At 40.0% G+C, this 27,802-nt stretch overlaps 2 pseudogenes across 1 annotated transcript in view; both read right to left on the bottom strand.

Moving 5' to 3' along the window:
- Positions 1-27,802, bottom strand: part of LOC129557126 (histone-arginine methyltransferase CARM1-like) — a 261,333-nt pseudogene that overhangs the window by 30,587 nt on the left and 202,944 nt on the right. The window contains exons 6-7 of the transcript XR_016037816.1: positions 16,179-16,356; positions 6,836-6,925 (exon numbers count right to left, since the gene is read on the bottom strand). The product of XR_016037816.1 is annotated as a histone-arginine methyltransferase CARM1-like (transcript). The remainder of the gene's footprint in view (positions 1-6,835; positions 6,926-16,178; positions 16,357-27,802) is intronic.
- On the bottom strand, positions 8,225-8,802 carry LOC148777323 (transformer-2 protein homolog beta pseudogene; annotated as a pseudogene).

Below are 27,802 nucleotides of genomic sequence, written 5' to 3'. Positions count from 1 at the left end.
AAAGTGAAGTGAAAAGTCTGAAGAAAATACAACAAAGTCTTAATATTTGAAGTGCTGAGAACTTGTCACCTGTGGTTTGTTGTTCACTTGAGCAATAGAGAAGGAAAGCATTTTCCAGAACTAGGCCCCCAAGGTCATACACCTGACTGGTCATAGAGCTGAGTCTAGAATTCAGGTTCAACTAAAAAAAGGGAGTCTTAACATCCTTAATATATAAGGAATTCTTATAAATAATGCATTTGTCTTCTAGTTAGCCAAAATGTACTGAACAATTATGATGAGCTAGGTCAATTTTCATTTCAATCCCAAAAAAGCACAACGCTGAAGAATGTTCAAACTATCCTATTGTTGCACTCATTTTTCACGTTAGTAAGTTGACTCACTAGAAAAGACTTTGATGCTGGAAAAGGTTGGGGGCGGGAGAAGAAGGGGACGACCGAGAATGAGATGGCTGGATGGCATCACCGACTCTGTGGACATGAGTTTGAATGAACTCCGGGAGTTGGTGATGGACAGGGAGGCCTGGCGTGCTGTGATTCATGGGGTCGTGGAGAGTTGGACACGACTGAACGACTGAACTGAACTGAACTGAACTGAACTGAAGGCTATGCTCAAAATCCTTCAAGCTAGGCTTCAGCAGTATGAACGGAGAACTTACAAGCTGGGTTTAGAAAAGGCAGAGGAGCCAGACATCAAATTGGCAACATTTGTTGGATGGTAGAGAAAGCAAGGGAATTCCAGAAAAGTACCTACTTCTGCCTCACTGACTATGCAAAAACCTATGACTGTGTGTATCACAACAAATTGTGGGAAACTCTTAAACAGCTGGGGTTACCAGACCACCTTACCTGAGAAACCTGTATGCAGGACAAGAAGCAACAGTTAGAACCAGACAGGGAACAACCAGCTGGTTCAAAATTGGGAAATAAGTACAACAGGCTGCATATACATTTCGCATGTATATCATGTGAAATGCTGGGCTGGAAGAATTACAAGCTGGAATCAAGACTGCTGGACATCCAAGGTCTACGGTTCTGGGAAGAAGTCTGGCCTGGAGTTCTAATTATGAGACTTGTCAACATAAAGACAGTGTTTACTGCCAAGAGCCTAAATGAGATCATTAAGAAAGTGAGCACAAAAAGAAAACAGAAGACATCTAAGAACTAACCTGAAGTCAATCTAATAAGGAAGATTTGAGTCAGGAGGAACAGTCAGCAAAGGAGACTTGGTGCCAATAAAGAAGGAGGGAAATCGGGCTTAGGCTCTAGAAGTGAAGAGTCAAAGGTATCGAATGTTGTTGATATTAAGTCAGTTGAGGATTGATGATGAATTGTATCTGGTGATCTTATTTAGTCTGTTAATTATTCCTTAATCTCTCAGCTCACTTCTGTAGAACATACACAGACTCACTGCGTACACCCATCTCCTCCTCTCAGCCAGCATTTCCACTTCTTTGCCTCTTCTAATGGAAACTGAAAATCATGCAAGCTTTCACTACCTGTTCCTTGGATCCATGCAAGAAAGGACCCGCACACTAGCAATCTAAAGCAGAAACTTCCTTATACAGGGAGGGGAAGTAGAAGAGTGAAGGCTATGAATTTTGATAACTATATATTAAAAAACTTTGTGTGTCTGTTGACTGAAAATAAAACCATTCAAATGTACTAGCTATCAAAGAAATACAGATTAAAAATAAATTGGCCACCATTTTTTTTTTGCAAATCAAATTGGCATTTAGCAAAACATAGCCCGTATGGGCAAGACTCAGCAGACATTCTCATATACCACTGGTGGAAGTGTTAATTGGTGAAACTTCTCTACAGGGCAATTTGGCAACATATAAGAATAATTTTTTTAAAGTTCATTCTTCACATCTTTTGGTCCAGTGATTCTTCTTCTAGCTATTTATTGTAAGGTAATAATCAGAATGCACAAGATTTCTATAATAGGATATTCACTTCATTGCTGCTTCCTATAGAATTTAGGGTATAGAAGTCTATAAAATTCTATATTCTTGTGAAATATAGGAACAATACCTTAGTGGTGTTTCCTAATAGAAGGAATAGAATTAAAATGATAGGGGTAGTGGTTTAGTCACTAAGTCATGTTCATCTCTTTTGCGATTCCATGGACTGTAGCCTGCAAGGCTCCTCTGTCCACTGGATTTCCCAGGCAAAAATACTGGAATGGGTAGCCACTTCCTTTTCCAGGGAAGCTTCCTGACCTGGGGATCAAACCCAAGTCCCCTGCATTGCAAGTGGATTCTTCACCAACTGAACCAGTAGGAAACCCACAGGGTTAAAGGAGTAATTAAAAAATTTAATATCCAACATTGGAGCTTAAGTCAATAAATTATGAGACAGCCACAAAAGAAATAACCTATAGCAATAGAACATCTAAAAGAGATGAGAATATGTCAAAAAGGCACTGATCAAGTTTTTTAAAGTGCTATAAAATGTATTTATGGTATTATTCAAATTTAATAAAGAAAAAGAAAAGTGAGAACGATATCAACTAAAATCTTAGTGGTAATTATTTCCATACATGATTGAGATTATAGGAGTTTCTACTTACTCAGAAATATTTTCTGGGTGCCTACCATGTGAACAGAATTCCAGCTCTTGCAGTGCTTATATTCTATGCAGAGGGATACAGACAATAAACAATAATAAACAAACAAATGATATATCTTTTAGGAAGTGGTAAGCACTGTGGGGGAAAACACTGAGCAGGAAAGGTGTGATTGGGAGTGGTATGGCTGCCGCTTTAAATACAGTGGTCAGGGCAGGTCCTATTGAGAAGGTGGCATTTAACAAAGACATGTGGTAAAGGAATTAGCCATGTGACTTCAGAGGGAGGGTATCCCAGAGCAGGGTCAGCATATCCAAGGCCATAAGAAGGGAGTGAGTTGGGTATTCCTGTGGTGCTGCAGAAGACTCTTGAGAGTCCCTTGGACTGCAAGGAGAGCCAACCAGTCCATTCTAAAGGAGATCAATCCTGGGTGTTCATTGGAAGACTGATGCTGAAACTCCAATACTTTGGCCACCTCATGCGACGAGTTAACTCACTGGAAAAGACTCTGATGCTGGGAGGGACTGGGGGTGGGAGGAGACAGGGACGACAGAGAATGAGATGGCTGGATGGCATCACCAACTCGATGGACATGAGTTTGAGTGAACTCGGGAGTTGGTGATGGACAGGGAGGCCTGGCGTGCTGTGATTCACGGGGTCGCAAAGAGTCGGACTCGACTGAGCGACTGAACTGAACTTAACTGAAGGATGGGAAGGGAAGCCTGGGTGGCTGGAGCGCAGTGAATACAACAGTCGGGAATGAGGAACCAGATTACATGGGACCTACTGGAAGGCTGTGAGGATGCTGGGATAGACAGGTTAAGAGCTGCTGCAATAACTGAGATGAGTGATGGCACGGTTGGGATCAAGCGGAATCAGTGCACATAGGGGGACTGGTCAGATTCTCCCTTGGACAACATGGCCCAGGGGTCGCTGGCACACCCACTCTTGGCCCAGCTGAGAATCCTCAGTTAAATTTGCAGTCAGCCCTCTGTATCCGTGGTTTCATAGCTGCGGATTCATATGCAGAACTACAGAATGAATTTATTGAAAACAATCCACATATAAGTGGACACGCACAGTTCAAACATGACTTCTTCAAAGGTCAAGTGTTTTTAAAAGTAAAACCAACATAATTTACTGATGGTTCAGGCAAAGAGGACAAAGAAATAAGGCCTTCAAGATTTTGGGCCTGAATTATGAGGAAGATAAAGTTGTCATCACCTGAGGTGGGAAGACTGTGGGTAGAGCAGGTGTGGGCGTGAGTGGGTAAGGTCAGGAGTTACATTTTGGGCATGGTGAGATAGCCAAGAGGCACTTGCTGTGGAAAAGTACGGAGTTCACAGGACAAGTCTGAATTGGGGAGATACACTGGGAAACCATGAGCACAGAGATAGTATTTGAACTGTAGGAATCATCACGGGAATTCTGTGGACAGAGAAGATGTCTAAAGACTGCATGCTGGGGCAATTCCAACATTAAGAGGCTGAGGAGACGAGTAATGACCTGAGAAAGACTGGTTGAGAAAGGGACCACAGAAGCAGAAGAAAAAAACCAAAAGAATGTGGGGCAAAGGTGCTCTACTGACGACCTGGCGGGCTGGGATGCAGTGGTGGGAGGGAGGCTCTAGAAGGAGGGGATATATGTATTTTGAGGGCTGATTCACGCTGTTGTACAGCAGAGACCAACACAACATTGTAAAGCAATTATCCTCCAATTAAAAAGAAATTAAAAAAAGAATGTGTGGCAAATATGTGTCTCAAATGCTGCTCAAATGCTGGTAGTTACATAAGTTGAGAAGTGATAAATGATCACTGGATTTAGCACTGTGGAGGTCAGGGCACTGGCCACCTTGGGAAAAATGCTTTAGGTATAACGTTTGGAGAGAAATCAAAGTGGCGGCCAAGGGATGTGACTAGAGACCACGAAATACAGATAGCTCTTCTGAGGAACTTCACTGCAATAAGATAAGTGGTGACTGACTGGGGAAGTGAGGTATAAAAACAAATTTTTTTTTTTTTATTTTCTGATGGAATGAATAGCAGCATGTTTGCAGGTCTGATGGGGAGACAGCCATGATTGTTAATCCTGTCCAGGTATTAATAAGTAAGATGGCAGCAGATGGTATGGTTGGGAGGTCACATAAGAAATGCCTGGACAATTAACCTCCCCTATAAGTCTGGCATACTCTGTCACCTGAAACTCCTATCTCTCCAACCTCTGCATTTAAAATAGAAATATTTAGGGTCTACATGACCTTACATGACATAATTGCTACCCCCTAACCACACACATACTCATACACTAAGAGGCCATTCATCCCCATTGGAAAGTATGGCTTGTAGTTTCAAAATTACAGATTAAGCAGACTCCGTAGTTAGAAAGCCAATTTTGGAGGAGAAAACTGGAGAGAAAGAAAAATCGTAATTCTCTGATTTCACTCCTCACAGAACTCTATATAACCCAGGAAACCAAAGCATCTCCTATTTGCTTCTCCTGCACCAGAAGATGGTATTACCAAGAGAAAGTCCTGGAAATCAACTTAGGATATCTCTGCTGGACAGCTCTGCATACTTCAGCCAGAACTCAAAGGTTCTATTTTAGCATGCATCCTAATCCACGTGTCGGCACACACCTGCGCTCCTTCCTACACACCTAACATTTGCACTCAGATGGTATCTGTTCTGTTTCTCCCTCCCATGGGTCCAACACCATCATTCTCCTCTTCTCCTTCTAAAAACCATCTCAAGAAAGAAAGGCAAAAGGAGGACTTCCCTGTGGTCCGGTGGTTGGGAATCTGCCTGTTGCAGGGGACATGGGTTTGATCCCTGGTCCAGGAAAACCCAACATGCCACAGAGCAACTAAACCCTTGCATCAGAACTCCAGAGCCCGCTCTAGAGACCATCCGCTGTGATAAGAGAAAGTGTGCACACAGCAACAAAGAGCCAGTGCAGCCAAAAATAAATAAGTCAGAAAGAAAGGCAGAAGGAATGGTGACTTAAAATGGTCAAACTGTCAGGGGTTTTATGTTAGCTTTCATTTTACAAATTAAGAAATCAAGTCTGGATGGTGACATGAACTGCCCCAAAGTCACCAGCTAATTAGTAGGGAAGCTCCAAATTTTTTTGATCAACTCCTTTACATCAAGGTATATAGATTGATCTGTTCTCTGACAAAGGCATGTTCCTACAGAAACCATAATCATGGACCAAAGGAATGGATGGAGGAAGTGGAAAGAGAAAATGGTAGGCAGGGGAGGATGCTATTAACTTTAGCATTAGGGCAGTATTTGGAATGGTAGCTCCCTTATTTGTCTATTTCGGGGGCTTCTCTGGTGGCTCAGATGGTAAAAAATCTGCCTACAATGAGTGTGACTCAGATTCAATCCCTGGGTTAGCAAGATTCCCTGGAGAAGGGAATGGCTACCTACTCCAGCATTCTTGCCTGGAGAATTCCAAGGACAGAGAAGCCTGGTGGGCTACAGTCCATGGGGTCTCAAAGAGTCAGACACGACTAAGCAACTAACACTTTCACTTCTATTTCAGTAATTCTCAACAAGGGGTGATTTTGCCTTCCATGGGGATGTTCGGCAATGTCTGGAGACAGTTTTGGTTGGCACAACTATTGGGAAGGTGCCTTTGGCATCCAGTTATACATGCCAAGAAAGCTGCTAAACTTCCTATAGTGCCCAGGTCAGTCCATGCCCCCAGTTTATGACCCACTATGTCTGGAATGGGTGAATTTAACTCAGATGACCATTATATCTACTACTGTGGGCAGGAATCCCTTAGAAGAAATGGAGTAGCCATCATGGTCAACAAAAGAGTCCGAAATGCAGTACTTGGATGCAGTCTTAAAAACAACAGAATGATTTCTGTTCGTTTCCAAGGCAAACCATTCAATATTACAGTAATCTAGGCCTATGCCCCAACCAGTAACGCTGCTAAAGCTGAAACTGCAATACTTTGGCCACCTCATGCGACGAGTTGACTCACTGGAGAAGACTCTGATGCTGGGAAAGGTTGGGGGCGGGAGGAGAAGGGGACAACCGAGAATGAGATGGCTGGATGGCATCACCAACTCTGTGGACATGAGTTTGAGTGAACTCCAGGAGTTGGTGATGGACAGGGAGGCCTGGTGTGCTGTGATTCATGGGGTTGCGGAGAGTCGGACACGACTGAGCGACTGAATGGAACTGAATGTCAACAGTTTAGGAATGCTGGTTTACTCTGAAAAGGAGCAGAAGAGAGAAAAGAACATCACCAAAAGTTGGCTCTGGAGCGGAGTTCCATGTACAGCTGCTCATCAGAAAAGGGGCCAAGTGGATGGCACTGAATGCTGGGAACATCATTCCTATTGAGTAAAAGACAACAGGCTCAAAGTTGACTCCTACTGCCTTCTGATTGAAGATGCTCACTTGCCATTCAACCGGTTCCATCCTTTCATTCCATCTCAGTTATCACACAACAGGCTAATGTGTAAAGCTGCCTCAAAGCAGTGATAAGAAAACTAGGCAGCAGATTGGAGGGGATATAAGAGACTATCAAAGCAAGTCACAAAGCTGCGCTGTAATGAAAGTTTAGAGTCTTAGATGAGGCCTTTAAGCTGGCTTATTGGCCTTCTCAGCTATTGGCGTTTTCCTTTCTCTATGCCTGGTGCTTAGAAATCTGGGCATTTCCTTCATTTATTTATTTACTCTTTTCATTTGTGTTTATTTAAACACAGTTCTCAAAACATCTGCATGAAACTGGGCCTCCTTTGGTAAGCAAAGGGGACCTGAATATAATAATTAAAAAATAAACAAAGTCTTCAGATCATCCACAACACAGGTATAGTGCTCTCTTCTTTTGTCTCAAACGCTGAAGCACCCAGTTCTTCCATATAGTCTTAAAGCTAGAAGATCAAGAGCACATTTGTGGTGGAATGTATTCATCACTTGCTGATAACTAGTTGAAAGACCATTATCCCCTTGTAACAGCTTTAAGAAATAGCTTTTTGAAGGCATACATTGTGTAACTCATTCCCTGCTGTATATAATACAGATTACACAAAGGCTGACAAATTCACATTTATATAAGCATTAAGCATTTGCTGTATTGAAAGATCTTTAGTTTTAATACTAGCAGGATAGAGTTATAAAGCATAATTTTTATCACTTAATTGCAGGTATAAAAATTATGGCATGTTTCGTGGAATGGAGGAAAACGGGCCTTTCTGTCTTGAATTTACTACTGACAATCTAATCTGAACAGTTCTGCTAAGCATTGATATGTTAGAAAGAAATGTAAAAATCAAACTGTACTGTTGCTTTTTGCCACTGGTAGCATTTTACACACAGGCTTTGATCTTCAGAATACCCTGGATTCGGGAAGAAAACCATTTACATGAAGTTCTATATAACAGAAACTTCTCAGCAGTCAAAATTTCAGACTGTAAAATAATACATGCAAAACATACTTTTCTGAAAACACTGAACCTTGAACAAAGCACTGAACTACACAAATGCAGAATGAAAACAGCATTTCAACTCCACCAAAAGTAGTCATCATAAAAGGTGTAAATCACCTAACTTCGCTAGGCACTGTTCACTTTTTAAATAGGAGATAATAAAAAATACTGTCTACAAACAATATCCCAACTCTCGGGCAGATTTCAGGAAGTCTTCATCTTCATGCCTCGGCAGTGACAAAGTGAGTATGATTAAGATCTGGAACATGATCTGTATCATCCACGACTATAAGAGGGAGGAGGTGACCACCTTCTCTATATCTGACCCCTGTCTTGAGCAGCTCTCCATCCTCCTCCACCTTTATATGACATGCTTTAACAGTCCCGATCATCACAGCCTCAATCATATCCTCTGTCGTAAGTAAACTCAATGGCAAGGTGCCATAGGTAGGTCTCCCCATGTAAATTCCTGGTTGGGGTATGTGCTCTTTTTGTTATAGAGAGATCAACTCTAATACTATGTCCATCAAGCTCAATTCCACTGCCATGCCCTTTTGCTTCCTTGGCATCACTGACATTTTCCAAGTATACAAAGGAAAATCCTCTTGAATGCCTAGATTGCTGGTCATATACAACAGACACACATCCGCAACTGGGCCATATTTAGAGAACACTTCTCTTAAATTTCTTTCTGTAGTATACACGCTCAACCCCAATAGTCCAAAATAACAGTTGGGATCAAGATTTGTCCGATTCCCAACATGACGCCTATGAGTTCACATGGGAGAATGACTGTGGCAATTCCATCTTCCATAATCTCTACTATAAGATCTGCTATGGAACTTACTATGGGAGCGGGACTGAGATCGTGACCTTGTATAATGCCTTCAAGAACTTCTTCTGGATCTATACTTAGATTCAGATCTGAACCTGGACTTGGATCTGAAATGCCTGGCATCTTCCTTGGAGTGAGACCTTGCAGGGATATGCCTTGCAGATTTCCCAGATCCATGGGCACCTTCACTTTGGAAGCAGAATGGTATTCCCAGCTGCTGTAGCTCTGCTTGCCACTGGTGCTCAATACTTCTACTGCTGTCGCCACTCGATGTGCTTCAGTCAAAGCTGCCAGCCTCTCGTGCCTTCTAACAGAGTCTCAGTCACAGCCTTGCATCTCGTACCATGCACCAGTCCCCGAGATGCTGAGGGCTGAAATGCTCAGAGTTCAGGCTCTCCTTTATTTTTTTATTTTCTGTAAAAACAACTTCATCATAAACAAATCATTTCAATCATAGTATTTTCAGAGGTGATCAGAGAAAAATAATCGACATTCAATTCTACTATCACATTATTGCTAGTATTTTCACTCTCAACCTTTGTTGATATAAAACCTTACTATCTTTTTAAGTGCTATTAGAATCTATGCTTATGTGCTGGCTCACCATCCTCTATGCCAGGAAGCCACACTTGCATTTTGTTCCTGAAATTTGCAATGAAAAGGGGAAAAGGCATTAGCAGAAAACAAACACCTAGGCTGGCATGCCTGAAGCTGGGCCTTTCTGGGAAGCCTGACATGGTGACCAGCATTATTGCTCTCATCATCTAAAAAACTATAAATCCTGTAATTATCATCATTCTAATAATAGTATCTAAAATTTCTTGGTTATGTCAACCCTGTCTTGAACCTTTCCATAGGCTTTCCATGTATTAATTCATTATATTCTTACAATAATATAAAGCAGGTACTATTATTATATTCATTTTATAAATGAGAAAACTAAGAAACAGAGAAATTTAAATGATTCAGCCATAATCACAGAGCTATTAAGTAGAAGGAAAAAAATTCAGGGGAGAAGTCCCTACTATAGTTAATGGTCTCATACTTTAGCTATGTTCCCTTTGATGTCTCTCAGAATTGAACAAGTCGTTTCATTCATAGTATTTTCAGAGGTGATCAGAGAAAAACCATGGGTGTAACATCATTCTCATTTCTCCATCTAAATCTCAAGCACTGTTGTCAAAACAGTAATAACTGCTGGTGGTTTTTCAAATTTCAAGGATATTAAACAACTTTGGAAAAGTCAGATATATCATTATCTGTGTAAACTTGTGAAGTTTCAGAGCTCTGAGCCCAAGTCTAAGAGGAATTTCAAAGACAGCAGATAAAATGGAGGAGAGGAATTCATCAAAGGTAAAATAGAAGAAAAATTCCAAGAGAAGAAGAAAATGAGTCTTCTGATTTAACAAACCCATTACATGTCCTAGAGAAGGAAATGGCACCCTACTCCAGTATGTTTGCCTGGGAAATCCCATGGACACAGGAGCCTGGCAGGTTACATAGTCCATGGGGTCACAAAAGAGTTGGACAGGGCTTAACAATTGAACAAATAACAACTACATGTACAGCATGGCAATTTAAAATGTTTCACACTAAGAAAACTAAAGAAAAAATACTAAAAGCATCAAGTTGGAAAAAGTATGCCATTCTAAAAGTTCAGAAGTCAGAATGGCGTTGGACTTCTCAATAGTAACATAGGAAACCAGATACTAAAAAAAGATGCCTTAAAAATACTGAGTAAAAGTTGTTTTCAAGTTAAAATTCTCTGTCTAACAAAATGATAATGCAAGGACTCAACAAACAAAGTAACTCTCAAGCATCCTTTCTCCAGAAGCTATTGGAAAATATTCTTTGCTGAAAGGAATGGTGAAAAAATAGAAGACAAAAAATGATGACCAAAAGTCAAAGTAGAGTAACCATAAAATAGGACTAGAGAGCCACCAGTTCATGTGGCAAGTGAGGACAGAGAATTAAGAATTCCACAAAATAAATACTGATAGGCAATCTGTAAGACCTGTTAAAGCATGGAAAAAATCAGTCATGAGTATATAGAAAACTAATAAAAACATAAGGCAATTAACTCTAGGAAGAACAAAAGATTTCATGAAAAAAATACATAATCATATGTAACCTGGTGGGCTACAGTCCATGGGGTCACAGAGAGTCGGACACAACTGAACACACATACAGAGAGGATGCACCTACTATACCTGACTCAGCACTGAACAGTATTTACATTGTCATAATGATGGATTGGGGGTGGGAGGAGACGGACGGGGACGGCAGAGAATGAGATGGCTGGATGGCATCACCGACTCAATGGACATGAGTTGAGTGAGCTCCGGGAGTTGGTGATGGACAGGGAGGCCTGGCGTGCTGTGGTTCATGGGGTCGCAAAGAGTCGGACACAACTGAGCGACTGAACTGAACTGAACTGAATGATGTAAACACTGATTATTGATTTAAACCAAGTAATAATCTAGGTCTATACTGCCTTATGACCAGTGCATTGTCTTGGCAAAACTATTAGCCTTTGCCCTGCTTCATTCCATACTCCAAGGCCAAATTTGCCTGTTACTCCACCATCTTTATGGCAGAAAGTGAAGTGAAGCTAAAGAGCCTCTTGATGAAAGTGAAAGAGGAAAGTGAAAAAGTTGGCTTAAAGTTCAACATTCAGAAAACTAAGATCATGGCATCTGGTCCCATCACTTCATGGGAAATAGATGGGAAAACAGTGGAAACAATGTCAGACTTTATATTTTGGGGCTCCAAAATCACTGCAGATGCTGACTGCAGCCATGAAATTAAAAGACGCTTACTCCTTGGAAGGAAAGTTATGACCAACCTAGACAGCAAATTAAAAAGCAGAGATATTACTTTGCCAACAAATGTCCATCTAGTCAAGGCTATGGTTTTTCCAGTGGTCATGTATGGATGTGAGAAAGCTGATCGCCGAAGAATTGATGCTTTTGAACTGTGGTGTTGGAGAAGACTCTTGAGAGTCCCTTGAACTGCAAGGAGATCCAACCAGTCCATTCTAAAGGAGATCAGTCCTGGGTGTTCATTGGAAGGACTAATGCTAAAGCTGAAACTCCAATACTTTGGCCACCTCATGCGAAGAGTTGACTCACTGGAAAAGACTCTGATGCTGGGAGGGATTGGGGGCAGGAGGAGAAGGGGACGACAGAGAATAAGATGGCTGGATTGCATCACTGACTTGATGGACATGAGTTTGAGTGAACTCCGGGAGTTGGTGATGGACAGGGAGGCCTGGCGTGCTGTGATTCATAGGGTTGCAAAGAGTCGGACACGACTGAGCGACTGAACTGAACTGATACTGCCTTATATTTTTAAAAAAATTCTAAAATCCAAAAAGGTCTGCAAAGCAACAGATTTTTGTTAGGTTTGCAACATTATATGATGGCAAGACCTGACCTGAATTGACTTGAGTATACAGTCTTTACTTATCCCTCCTGAGAAGCCTGTATGCAGGACAAGAAGCAACAGTAAGAATGCAACAACGCTGCTGCTGCTAAGTCACGTCAGTCGTGTCTGACTCTGTGCGACCCCATAGACGGCAGCCCACCAGGCTCCCGTCCCTGGGATTCTCCAGGCAAGAATACTGGACTGGTTCAAAATTGGGAAAGGAGTATGTCAAGGCTGTATATTGTCACTATGTTTATTTAACTTTTAAGCAGAGTACTTCATGGGACACGTCAGGCTGAATGAATCGCAAGCTGGAATCAAGACTGACAGGAGAAATATCAACAACCTCAGATATACAGTTGATACCACTTTAATGGCAGAAAGCAAAGAGGAACTAAAGAGCCTCTTGATGAAGGTGAAATAGTGGAGTGAAAAAGCTGGCTTAAAACTCAACACAAAAAAAACTAAGATCATGGCATCCAGTCCCATCACTTCATGGCAAATAGATGGGGACAACAATGAAAACAGTGACAGATTTTATCTTCTTGGGCCCAAAAATCACTATAGACGGTGACTGCAGCCATGAAATTAAAAGGCGCTTGCTCCTTAGAAAAAAAGCTATGACAAATCTAAATAGCACATTAAAAAGCAGAGACATCACTTTGTTGTCAAAGGTCCATATACTTAAAGCTATGGTTTTCTAGTAGTCATGTACAGATGTGAGAGTTGGACCATAAAGAAGGCTAAGCACCAAAGAATTGATGCTTTCAAACTGTGGTTCTAGAAAAGACTCGAGAGTCCCCTGGACAGTAAGGAGATCTAAACCAGCCAATCCTAAAGGAAATCAACTCTGAATATTCATTGGAAGGACTGATGCTAAAGCTCTAATACTTTGGCCACCTGATGTGAAGAGCCGATTCACTGGAAAAGACCCTGATGCTGGGAAAGACTGAAAGCAAAAGGAAAAGGGGGCAACAAGAAAATGAGATGGTTAGATGGCATCATTGACTCAATGGACGTGAGTCTGAGCAAACTCCAAGAGATAGTGAAGGGCAGGGAAGCCTGGTGTGCTGCAGTTCATGAGGCTGCAATGTGTTGGACACAACTTAGAGGCTGAACAATAACAACAATCCATACCTGGTAGCTCAGAGGTTAAAGCGTCTGCCTCCAATGCGGGAGACCCGGGTTCGATCCCTGGGTCGGGAAGATCCCCTGGAGAAGGAAACGGTAACCCACTCCAGTATTCTTGCCTGGAGAATCCCATGGACGGAGAAGCCTGGTAGGCTACAGTCCACGGGTCGCATAGAGTCGGACACGACTGAGCGACGGAACGGAACAGATACCAATATGGACTTGGTATCCATATTTGTGTTTTGCTGCAGAAATATTACATGTTTCATTATGGAGTGTTGCCTCAGATTCCACTGGAGGAGTGAAGTATAACACATGTTGTGTGATTCTACAGCCTTTCCAAAGTCCTCCAGATTCTGAATTCTGAAATGTACCTGGCCCCATCAAGGGTCTGGATAAGGGACTGAGGACCTGTATAAATACATCAAGAGGATGGGGTGGGGATGCCTCAACAAGGCAAGGAGTTGCTATGTAGGAGAGCTAACTTCTCAACCAGAGGGTGACAAGAAGAGCAACATGATAATTTTACATAGAAATATGTAGTTAAATAATAGAAGCAATAGAAAAGACAGCTAAAACGGAAAAAGCCTTCGGTGAGCAGTCTTGGGATTGGAAGAGGCATGGCAGAGGGTTACTATTTTTCACTGTCTTTTTATTATTATGTGATGTTGTAAACTATGTCTTATCTTGATGGAAAATAAAAATAATTTGGAAAAAAATCAATCATTCTTTCCCCCAGGAATGCACAGGGTAGAAGGCTGATAAAATCAGTATTCATTTCTATTTGTCTAGTTAAAGATACATCACCCAATATAAAATTTCATATATGTTTCTAATATCTGGGGGGAAAGGATGCCCAGATATTAAGTCTAAATATTTGGCTTAGCGGGCAGCTCATCAGATGCATATTAATTAACTTTGTTTAAAATCTCATCATACGAAGACACCTAACCATTTGAGAAAAATCCAGAAAAAGTATAAAGATTCTTTCTGGAGGCACTGAGGAGGAAATCTAAACAGCTTTGTTCCTTTGCTTTCATCTCCTACAGTTCAATTTTATCACATGACCACAAGGCTTCCAAGATCTTCCTTGGCTGTTTTATAATGGAAATGCTAATGAAGTTCTTAACATTAGGTATACTTTACCTAAGCTTATTTATTTTTGGATGCGTTTTTTTAAAAAAATGCCTATTGGTAAATCCCTAATTTTTGAAACCTGTAGGAAATTACAGATGAACGTCAACCTTTACTTATATGCATCAGTTCAGTTCAGTTCAGTCGCTTAGTCGTGTCAGACTCTTTGCGACCCCATGAATCACAGCACGCCAGGCCTCCCTGTCCATCACCAACTCTCGGAGTTCACTCAAACTCATGTCCATTGAGTCGGTGATGCCATCCAGCCACCTCATTCTCTGTCGTCCCCTTCTCCTCCCACCCCCAATCTTTCCCAACATCAGTCTTTTCCAGTGAGTCAACTCTTCGCATGAGGTGGCCAAAGTATTGGAGTTTCAGCTTTAGCATCAGTCCTCCCAATGAACACCCAGGATTAATCTCCTTTAGAATGGACTGGTTGGATCTAATCTGGTGAGTATGGGTTGTATTTCATTCGTTATTTTGTCTTCATTGGGTACTAGCAGCGAGCCACAACGATGGTAATTTCAGGTAAGTATAACAGGTAAGGAAGGAGCTGCCATTCTCACTAGAGATACAACTGCTAAAACTGGCCAGTTATTTTTCTAGGTCTCATTTGAAAAAACATGTGTTATTGGAATATGTTCCCTCTCTGGTGAAGAGTGGAAAGTTAGTGCGTGTGCAAGGAGCTGTGAATGTGGGTTTCAGGGTCAGACAGATCTAGCATCAAATCCCTGCTCTGTGACTTATTAGAGTTCTGTCCTTGCCAAGCTGCTTTCCCTCATGGTGCCTCAGTGTTCTAAGTGGGGACTGTAATACTGTCTCCTACCAAGCCAGGTCTCAATCTTGGCACTATTGACATTTTGGGCTGAATGACTCTTTGATGTGTGGGGGTGATATCCTGCACATCAAAAGATATTTAGCAAGTCCCTGGCCTCCCACATAGGTGCTGGTAGCACCCCCTTTGCCAATTATGACAACTCAAAATGTCTTCAGAAATAACCAAATGTCTCCTGGGAAAGGAGTATAAAATCACCAAGAATCTCTGCAGTAAACCTTCAAATAAACTGAAAGCTTTCATTACTCAAACTTTGTAAGGTTTTCATAAAATAATTTATATGAAGTCTGCTTAGCACACGCAGATATTCGGTCAGCACAAAGAGAATATTGAACTTTATCTTATTATCTCAATTACATGTAGCGATCATAGGGAAAGAAACACAGCAGGAAGAGAATATGTTAGAAAGAAGAAACGAACACCAGAGACTTTCTCACACTACAGAAGGTCAACACTTGAAAGGGCTTTAGAGATTACTTTTAATAATACAGATGAGGAAGCCAAAGTCAAAAGATCAAGTGTCAGGCCAAGTTAGCTAAGAAAGAAAGTGATTGCATCAGGACAAAAACCACATAACTCGGAACTGGTCTTCTGCACCATTCTGAACACCATGGCCATCAGGGTCTTTGGGGGACTAGCTCAATTATTATGGGAGAATAAGATGAGGAAGTCAAATACCTGGTTTAACAGAAATGTTCTTTCCTCCTTTCTGTAAAGGATCGAACATAGGGGAAGGAAGATGGCAAATCTTACAGAAAAGTTAGCCTGCTTTCAAAACCAGGAACTAGCCAGCTCACCATTTGTTTTCAGCCACTTTTTGGAATGAAGGCAACTTTCCAGCATCCTTTCATTGAACAGCATGTGTCTCATTGGTTCTGAAATGATCACATCTACAGCTTCAGGAAGTGAGATTTCTTCAGTTTTCCCTGGCAAAACAATGATCTTGTCTGAAAGGTTGTTACTTTCCACTAGCATCTAAAACAGATAAAATGTACCAGTACTGTTATACAGAATCTTATGAAAAGTAGGGGTTGGCTGGGTGATATGGATGAGAGGGAAGTGATTTGCTTCTATAATATTATACAGATTTTTTTTTTTACTGCACAGGTATTTTTCTTACTACAGATATTTTTCTTACTGCACAAACATTTCATGTTTACTATAGGTAAGTTAGAAGATACAGATATGGAATAAATGCCACATACAAATAATAAGTATTAATAGCTTAATATATATCCCTCTAGACTCTATACAAACATATCCTTATATGCACATACATACTGTATGTGCGGTCTGTGTATGTGAAAGTCAGAGTCGCTCAGTCGTGTCCGACTCTTTGCAACCCCATGGACTATACAGTCCATGCAATTCTCCAGGCCAGAATACTGGAAAGGGTAGCTGTTCCTTTCTCTAGGGGATCTTCCCAACCCAGAGAAGAACCCAGGTCTCCTGCATTGCAGACGGATTCTTTATCATCTGAGCCACAAGGGAAGCCCGTGTGTGTGTGTATATATGCACATGTACTTTGGGGGGGATTATTAGTGGTTTCACTCTATTTCCTATTGTTCTACTGGCATTAAGGATGCCCAAGAGTTCTGTACAACAATCTTGTGTAACATAATAATCCTGATCCTTATTAAATCATCCTTTGATCTTTTGATTCCAAAGATAAATAATACCATGCTCATTAGCTTTTTGTTAGAAGTACATTTTACAGTTATGTATTCTTTCTTCTTTGATGTCCTCTGTATTGTATTTAATAATTTTGAACTCTCTTAAAAGAAGGACCTTGAAGAGAGAATATGGTTATGTATTTCTAACAAATTTCTTCTAAACGTCAAATACAATAAGGTGATTATATTATTACATTTATGTCTTTCTACTGCCTGAAAAAATATTTCCTAATAAACATCTTATATGCACCATCATAAATATATACAGCACATTCCTTTTTGAGCTGTGCTTTCCTTAGATTCTTATGTCTTTGCTCATTGTATTTATACATACTCAGAGACCCTCCATTTTGTATTTTTGCAACTTGACCCTTTCCTCATCCAAAATGCAATATACCAAGCATCTGTCATGATTCAGTTGCATTTTCTCAACTTCTGATCACTTCTTCCCAAGATTAGGATATCTTTCACTTTGAACTCGATCTTCTAGGATGCTGCTCAGTAACATTACACCACAACCTTGTTGAATGTCTTTTCTACCTACACTTTCTTTAAAAGAAATGAAGTAGTCTCTGATCTAAGGAAACACAATGAAAACTATCTGAACGTGCCATCCACTGTCAACATCTACCCTTGCACAAGGACTCGTGCAATTCCATTCTATTATTGTTCTACACGTGCTTGTCAAGTTTAGGGGTTCTGAGGACACAAGGTCTAAAGGGTAAGGCTTTCGGTGGCCTGATTTTCTGAGTACATTCTTTTCTCAGGAGAGCCCTTCTCCTGAATGGCTCTAAGCATGGCTGCACGTGGATGACTGTGCACAGCTTCAGGTTTCCTCTCTCACCTGAGCACTGGCCATTACCTGGACATTTCCACCAACCTGCTAGGTTATCTCCTCTGTCTCAACAACTAAAGAGACAATCTCAAAACTCCTTCTTGAAAACTAGCCATTTATCTAAATTCCTTTAAAATCTTCATATGATTTTGTATTTTCTTTTCTTTTTTGGTTACCAGTGCCATAATCCTCAATGTCCTGGAGGCATACATGTTTCCCGTGGACAATTAGTTACTATTTTCTCTTATTTCTACTTTTCAGATATGTCTCATTTCCACCTTCTCCTTTCTGCCTGCATCGACTTGTCCTGTTCCTAATAACTTCAAATCTGAAATTTAAAAATAGCAGTTACATAATGAAAATAATAATAGCAGTGCCTACACTTCACAGGCCTGCTTGAAGCTAAAACAAGATAAATCATATTAAGGGTCATGTAAGTATTAAATTACTATTGTCATACTATTTCTGTTAAAGAAAAGTATTCACTAAAAAAGAGAAATGTAGATGAGCAAAAGCACTGAATAAAAATCACTGTATTCCCATCACCCAGACATAGGCAGGGTATATTTCCCAGCACAATTTTGAGTGTATCTCTGTTTATAAAAATATGTACTTTTGTGGTAATATTTCATAATCTTTTTACATGTAATATGTTTTAGACAAGTTTTCTGAATATTTTCTACATCATGGCATACACATAAAAAGTAACATTTTTATGAATAGTAGGGTGAACAGGGAAGGATGCCTGCAGTTTTGAGACATTTAACCTGGGGGTTCATGCCCCATGAGACCCTGACCATCTCCCAAGAAGGCAAAGGGCACCAAAACATTCTTCCTGGCACATTTTTCCAGAAGCTCTGTTGTTGACATCTTTCCATGAACTTCTCTAGAACGTAATTTTTATTGTTTGTACAGTACTTCATAATACACTTTGATTCACTAACCAATACTATGCTACTGGACATTCAAGTTATATCAAATGTTTCATTATTACAACAGTATATTGACAAATAATAATGCTATTCAATCTGGGGACATACTTCTTACAATTCTGTTTCAAAGTTAAAAGACCGAGAACTTTTAAGGGTTTCAGGTTCACACTGTCCCTTTGCCTTATGGAAAGGTAATTCCATTTCTAAATTACAGGCCCTTTTTAAACTCCACTTATGGGGTGTGAGGGTGTCTACATGACTTCAATGTATAAGTGTGAAGTGAAGTTGCTCAGTTATGTCCGACTGTTTGCTACTCCGTGGACTGTAGCCCACCAGGCTCCTCTGTCCATGGGATTTTCCAGGCAAGAATACTGGAGCAGGTTGCCATTTCCTTCTCCAGGGGATCTTCCCAACCCAGAGATCGAACTCAGGTCTTCCATATTGCAGGCAGACGCTTTAACCTCTGAGCCAGGGAAGCCTCATCAATTTGGACCAGGATGTTGGAAAGGAAATTTTTCTGGCTAAATTTTGCTGGAGGGACTAATAAGATAGGATGGTCAAGGGAGTGTGATATCCACTCTACGTGGAGATTTAACAGAGAATAATCAGAGACTCTTAAACCCTCAGGAAGATCAGATATCTAAGAAGGTTTGAGAGAAAGGATACTATGAGCTGTCAGAAGGGCGATTTGAGGTTCACAGGAAAGAATTTGCGTCTTACTATTCTCACAGGTAAAAAAGGACATACCACATACATGTAAGTGAACATACAGGCTTGCCTTCGGGCCACTGCATCTTGTGACTTATTTTTTCTTTAATTTAAAAAAAATTTATTGGAGTATAGTTGCTTTACAATGTTGTGTTAGTTTTTACTGTACAGCAAAGTGAATCAGCTATACATATATGTATATCTGCATTTTTTGGATTTCCTTCACATTTAGGTCATCAAGTGACTTCATTTACTTTTGACCAGATTCAAAGAACATTAGATCAAGAATACGAAGATACAGATTCTAGACCTGCCATTACCATCAAAGAGCTATGTGCCCTTGGGGAAGATACTTAAACTCTCTACATTTGTTTCCTTCTTGAAAAATTAGAGTTTAAAATTGAGTCATTTTAAGGCTCCACTTAGTTCTAAATTTTCATGATTAGAAGAAAGCAAAATTTTTGCAACGTCAGTTCCAGGAATCCATGAACACAAGGAGTTTCATGATCAAATATTATTGGAAATTCGTTATAATGAATATTCCCTCTTACAAATTCAGAGAGTTCATTACGATATTAATAGATTCAAAAAATTCTGCTGAAAACTGGTTTGGCTAAAGCAAAGATATCCAAACTTATTTGAGTATTTAACGATTTTTTTCTTGAATGTTTATCTCTGACAGATCAATCTTTAAGGAACAATAAGAACAGTTATTTGATAATGCTAGGTTGCAAAGGAGAAAAGGAAAGATATAAGCATCTGAATGCAGAGTTCCAAAGAATAGCAAGGAGAGATAAGAAAGCCTTCCTCAGCGACCAGTGCAAACAGAAGGGGGAAACAAAAGAATGGAAAAGACTAGAGATCTCTTCAAGAAAATTAGAGATTCCAAGGGAACATTTCATGCAAAGATGGACTCAATAAAGGACAGAAATGGTGTGGACCTAACAGAAGTAGAAAATACTAAGAAGAGGTGGCAAGAATACACAGAAGAACTGTACAAAAAAACATCTTCACGACCAAGATAATCATGATGGTGTGGTCACTCACCTAGAGGCAGACATCCTGGAATGTGAAGTCAAGTGGGCCTTAGGAAGCATTGCTACAAACAAAGCTAGTGGAGGTGATGGAATTTCAGTTGAGCTATTTCAAATCCTAAAAGATGATGCTATGAAAGTGCTACACTCAATATGCCAGTAAATTTGGAAAACTCAGCAGTGGTCACAGGACTGGAAAAGGTCAATTTTCATTCCAAGCCCAAAGAAAGGCAATGTCAAAGAATGCTCAAACTACTGCTCAATTGCACTTATCTCACATGCTAGCAAAGTAATGCTTAAAATTCTTCAAGATGAGCTTCAACAGTATATGAACTGTGAACTTTCAGATGTTCAAGCTGGATGTAGAAAAGGCAGAGGAACCAGAGATCGAATTTCCAACATCCATTGGATAATCGAAAAAGTAAGAGAGTTCCAGAAGAACACCTACTTCTGCCTTATTGACTATGCCAAAGCCTTTCACTGTGTGGATCGTAACAAACTATGGAAAATTCTTAGAGATGGGAATACCAAATCACCTGACCTGCTTCCTGAGAAACCTGTATGCAGGTCAGGAAGCAACAGAACTGGACATGGAACAACAGACTGGTTAGAAATCGGTAAAGGGGTACATCAAGGCTGTACGTTGTCAACCTGCTTATTTAAATTATATGCAGAGTACATCATGAGAAACACTGGGCTGGAGGAAGCACAAGCTGGAATCAATATTGCCGGGAGAAATATCAATAACCTCAGATATGCAGTTGATACCACCCTTATGGCAGAAAGCGAAGAAGAACCAAAGAGCCTCTTGATGAGAGTGAAAGAGGTGAGTGAGAGAGTTGGCTTGAAACTCAGCATTCAGAAAACTAAGATTATGGCATCTGGCCCCAACACATCATGACAAAGAGAGGGGGAAACAATGGAAACAATGAGAATGAGAGACTTCATTTTTTTGGGCTCGAAACTCACTGCAGATGGTGACAGCAGCCGTGAAATTAAAAGACGCTTGCTCTGTGGAAGAAAAGCTATGACCAACCTAAACAGCATATTAAAAAGCAGAGATATTATTTAGGCAACAAAGATCTATCTAGTCAAAGCTATGGTTTTTCCAGTAGTAGTCATGTGTGGATGTGAGAGTTGGACTGTGAAGAAAGCTGAGTGCTGAAGAATTGATGCTTTTAACTGCGGTATTGGAGGAGACTCTTGAGAGTCCATTAGACTGCAAGGAGATCAAACCAGTCAATCCCAAAGGAAATCAGTCCTGAATATTCATTGGAAGGACTGATGCTGAAATTCCAATACTTAGGCTACCTGATCTGAAGAACTGACTCATTGGAAAAGACCCTGATGCTGGGAAAGACTGAAGGCAGGAGGAGAAGGGGATGACAGAGAAGGAGACGGTTGGATGGCATCACCAACACAATGGACATGAATTTGAGTAAACTCCGTGTGTTGGTGATGGACAGGGAGGCCTGGCGTGCTGCAGTCCATGGGGTCGCAAAGAGTCGGACATGACTGCGCAACTGAACTGAATTGAGGTTGAAAACAATTCGTTGATAGCGATATTTGAAGATAGAACATAGACTCAATCAGTAATACCTCCTAGACGCAAAAGCAGCTAATTCCAGATGTGAGATGCATTCTATTCTGAGTCAGTATTGCTGCCTTACTTGTTTTTTGGTAATCAACAGCTAGTTGTATGTTAGTCTGTCACTTTGGACCCCATTCTTCCAAAACTAAATCCTGTAGAACTATCCTTTCTAGAGAATACATACCCAATACCCAGGAAGAGAATATGTTATACTCAAATCATACATAACCATTTTGGAAAACCATCTGGCATTACTTGATAAAGCTGACGATGTCTATAACTTAGAAATATCACTCCCATAAATACACACTCTAGAGAATTTTTGAACATGTGTACAATATAACCTATACTAAAACTTTATAATAATATTGGTAATTATAAATTTAAAAAATAAATAGGATTTACTAACTGATAGGGAAGTGAATGAATAAATGCTTTTCTATTCATATTATGAATACTACTGAACAGTGAGATAGAAAGAACTAGAGGTTTCCATGTTAACAAATTAATTTCATAAGCAGAATTTTAAGGAGGAAAAGAAACAGGTTGCTGAAGAATATACACTATGTTTCCTTTTACTTAAAAAGTCAACTGTATCCAAAAGTAAACTCTATTGATTAGGATATACTGCTGCTGCTGCTAAGTTGCTTGAGTTGTGTCCTACTCTGTGCGACCCCATAGACGGCAGCCCACCAGGCTCCACCGTCCAGGGATTCTCCAGGCAAGAACACTGGAGTGGGTTGCCATTTCCTTCTCCAATGCATGAAAGTGAAAAGTGAAAGTGAATTTGCTCAGTCTTGTCCAACTCTTCGCAGCCCCACTGACTGCAGCCTACCAGGTTCCTCTGTCCATGGAATTTTCCAGGCAAGATTACTGGAGTGGGTTGCCATTGCCTTTTCCATTGGATATAATACATTATTCTTAAAAACTCTTCTATCCTAACATGCTGGTAATTTTTGGGAGTGAAAAGAGGGCAGAAATTTTGGAGAAGCATAAAGGAATTTTAATACACAGTTCTATTATTCTAGCTGTTACACTGCACTGTGGGCATATATGAGGTTTTTTATGTTTACATTCACCTTTATTTCTGGACGCAAGAGTATTTTATAATAGGAAGTATTTTAAACAGAAAAGTTTGAGGTAATCATAAAAATGCAAATTTTAAAAAACAAACTGATTTCTGCAATCAGAAGATAGCAGATATGAAAGACAGACTTAAAACAAAGCAGCATAAAGGTAATTAATGTCACTGAAGAACAGAAAAATCACTCAAAGGTATATTAAAATTCCCCTGAAATAAAAGAAAACTGAATCCATTAACAGAAAAAATACACAGTGCTCATAAGAAAATGTCATACAGTAATAGCAACATGGAAATATATTCTGCTCAAGATTTTAAATTTAAAGAAAAAAAATTCCTTGGGTACCCATGCAGAAAGAAAAATCACCCTAAAACTGAAAGAAAATCAGGCTGGCGTCAGACTGGTTTATACTCATATTCATTTTAAAAAGACAATGGAACAATATCTGCAAAATTTAGAAACAAAAATCTGTGATCAAAATAAGTTTAAATCTAAAAATAAAAGACTAAATCCAGAGGAGGTATAATTCATATTTTAAACACGAGAAAACTCAGGATAGCACACATAAGACCATCCTCAAAAACTGATTTACCAAAAACAAAAAATAAATAATTCATGTAATTAAGATATGAACTAAACAAAGAATTTGGTAATAAAGAAGTTATATACAAGAAAGATATATACATCTGAATGCAGAATTCCAAATAGCAAGGAGAGATAAAAAAGCCTTCCTAAGTGATCAATGCAAAGAAACAGAGGAAAACAACAGAATGGGAAAGACTAGAGATCTCTTCAAGGAAAAAAAGAGATACCAAGGGAACATTTCATGCAAAGATGGACACAATAAAGGAGAGAAACAGTATGAATCTAACAGAAGCAGAAGATATTAAGAAGAGGTGGAAAGAATACACAGAAGAACTATACAAAAAAGGTCTTAATGATCCAGATAACTATGATGGTGTGATCACTCACCTAGAGTCAGACATCCTGGAATGAAAAGTGAAGTGTGCCTTGGGAAGCATCACTACGAACAAAGCTAGTGGAGGTGATGGAATGCCATCTGAGCTGTTTCAAATCCTAAAAGATGATGCTATGAAAAGTGCTATGTTCAATATGCCAGCAAATTTGGAAAACTCAGCAGTGGCCACAGGACTGGAAACGGTCAGTTTTCATTCCAATCCCAAAGAAAGGCAAATGCCAAAGAATGCTAAAACTACCGCACAATTGCACATATCTCCCACACTAGCAAAGTAATGCTCAAAATTCTCCAAGCTAGGCTTCAACAGTATGTGAACCGAGAACTTCTAGATGTTCAAGCTGGATTTAGAAAAGGCAGAGGAACCAGAGATCAAATTGCCAACATCTGTCGGATCATCAAAAAAGCAAGAGAAATCTGGAAAAACATCTACTTTTGCTTCATTGACTACACTAAAACCTTTGACTGCGTGGATCACAACAAACTATGGAAAATTCTTCAAGAGATGGGAATACGAGAGCACCTCACCTGCCTCCTGAGAAATCTGCATGCAGGTCAAGAAACAACAGTTAGAACCAGACATGAAACAATAGACAAGGCTGTATGCAGTCACCCAGCTTACTTAACTTATATCATGCAAAATGTCAAGCTGGATGAAGCACAAGCTGGAATCAAGAATGCCCGTAGAAATATCAATATGGCAGAAAGTGAGGAAGAACTAAAGAGCCTCTTGATGAAGGTGAAAGAGGAGAGTAAAAAAGTTGGCTTAAAGCTCAACATTCAGAAAACTAAATTCATGGCATCTGGTCCCATCACTTCATGGCAAATGGATGGGGAAACAGTGGAAACAGTGGCTGGCTTTATTTTTCTGGGCTCCAAAATCACTGAAGATGGCGATTGCAGTCATGAAATTAAAAGATGCTTACTCCTTGGAAGGAAAGTTATGACCAACCTAGACAGCATATTAAAAAGCAGAGACGTTATTTTGTCAACAAAGGTCAGTCTAGTCAAGGCTATGGTTTATCCGTGGTCATGTATGGATGTGAGAGTTGGACTATAAAGAAAGTTGAGCACCAACGAATTGATGCTTTTGAACTGTGGTGTTGGAGAAGACTCTTGAGAGTCCCCTGGACTGCAAAGAGATCAAACCAGTCCATCCTAAGGAAATCAATCCTGAATATTCATTGGAAGGTTTGATGCTGAAGCTGAAACTCCAATACTTTGGCCACCTGATGCAAAGAGCTGACTCATCTGAAATGACCCTGATGCTGGGAAAGACTGAGTGCAGGAGGAGAAGGGGACGACAGAGGACGAGATGGTTGGATGGCATCACCGACTCAGTGGACATGGGATTGGGTGAACCCCGGGAGTTGGTGGTAACAGGGATGCCTGGTGTGCTGCGGTTCATGGGGTCGCAAAGAGTCGGACACGACTGAGCGACTGAACTGAACAGATATGCAGATGACATCACCCTTATGGTAGAGGGTGCAAAGAGGAACTAAACAGCCTCTTGATGAAAGTGAAAGAGGAGAGTGTAAAAGTTGGTTTAAAACTCAACATTCAAAAAACTAAGATCATGGCATTTGGTCTCATCACTTCATGGCAAATAGATGGGGAAACAATGGAAACAGTGGGAGACGTTATTTTCTTGGGCTCCAAAATCAGTGCAGATGGTGACTGCAGCCATGAAATTAAAAGACACTTGCACCTTGGAAGAAAAGTTATGACTAACCTAGACAGCATATTAAAAAGCAGAGGGATTACTTTGCCGACAAAGGTCTATTTAGTCAAAGCTATGGCTTTTCCAGTAGTCATGTATGGATGTGAGTTGCACCATAAAGAAGGCTGAGCATCAAAGAATTGATCTTTTTGAACTGTGGTGTTGGAGAAGACTCTTGAGAGTCCCTTGGACTGCAAGGTGGTCAAACCAGTCAATCCTAAAGGAAATCAGTACTGAATATTCATTGTAAGGACTAATGCTGAAGATCCAATACTTCGGCTACCTGAGGAGAAGAACTGACTCATTGGAAAAGACCCTGATACTGGGAAAGATTGAAGGCAAGAGGAGAAGGGAATGACAGAGGATGAGATGGTTGGATGGAATCACTGAATCAATGGACAGGAGTTTGAGTAAGCTATGGGATTTGGTGAATGACCGGGAAGCCTGGCGTGTTCCAGTCCATGGGGTCACAAAGAGTTGGACACGACTGAGTGGCTGAACTGAACTGACAGGAGGAAGGTGGAGCTATGGAAACACTGATGATTTCACTTCTGTTATAGGAAGGAGTGAATTTTTATCATGACATTTAAAAAGATTCAGTTTCTTAATATTTTCCAAAACTTTACAGGAATTCATTAGGAAGCAATTTCTCTTAAAAAAATTTTTTTTATTGGAGTATAGTTTATTTACAATGTTGTGTTAGTTTCAGATGAACAGTAAAGTGAATCTGTTATATATATATCCACTCTTTTTTAGATTCTTTTCCCATATAGGCCAGTATAGAGAACTGAGTAGAGTTCCCTGTGCTATACAATCGGTCTTTATTAGTTACCTTTTTTACATATAGTAGTGTGCATATGTTAATCCCAGTAGGAAGCAATTTCTTTTTATGTGAAGAACTTATTCAAAGTTAAAACAATTTCTCTTTTATTCTTAGTTTCTTTTCCTCGTTAAATTCAACAAAATTCAATTTTTTTTATTCAAAACATTACAGATCAGATAATCTCATTTTTCTAAAAATATTTCTAACTATTCTTCTCCTTGTATATTTGCATAGAAAAATGTCTGAAATGTGGATTCAAGTGATATTAATGATAACTATTATGGGTAGTTTGAGCTTCCCTGGTGGCTCAGATGGTAAAACGTCTGCCTCCAATGTGGGAGACCCAGGTTCAATCCCTGGGTTGGGAAGATCTCCTGGAGAAGGAAACGGCAACCCTCCAGTACTCTTGCCTGGAGAATCCCCTGGACGGAGGAGCCTGGTAGGCTACAGTCCATGGGGTCGCAAAGAGTCAGACACGACTGAGCGACTTCACTTTCACTTTCACGGGTAGTTTAAATTTTTCTTCTTTGCTAAATTTCTCAATTGCTTAATTTCTTTATTATAAGGCATTATTTTTATAAATACAGCTAAATGATTTTTCTTTAAAGAAAACTATTAGTAAAACTAGGAGTCTAAGCAAATATAACTGTCTCCTCACTTTTCCGAGATCCCACAGAAATACAGGAAATAAATCAGAAAGAAACTTTAATATGCATGCACATTAAAAAGAACTATCAAGAGAGGAGAGAGTCTGAGAGAATTCTGTAAGACAGAAAGCAGATTGGATTAGTACATTATTCTGAGCCCCTAAATTTCAGAGCTAAGGACAACTTTCTGTAAGGGAGTTTGGGAGGAAAAATTCCAAATTTCAAGTCAGCAGATGTCACGAGCAGAAGAGCTCATGGGATTACTATCGAGGCTAATATGTCCACCCTCCCACCCATTTTAGGAATACGGACTCTATGAGACTGGCCTTTGTGACTTTTGTTCCTGGCTAAAGCTCTTAGCATGGCTTTTGTGATATGTCTTAGCAGGAATCCTAATGTG

This window comes from Moschus berezovskii, chromosome 7, assembly GCF_049115385.1.
Source record: "Moschus berezovskii isolate FMDL1 chromosome 7, NW_MosBer_1.0, whole genome shotgun sequence".
NCBI lineage: Eukaryota > Metazoa > Chordata > Mammalia > Artiodactyla > Moschidae > Moschus > Moschus berezovskii.
Note: the sequence above shows the minus strand (reverse complement) of the source record. Positions and strands in the feature narration are given on the sequence as shown.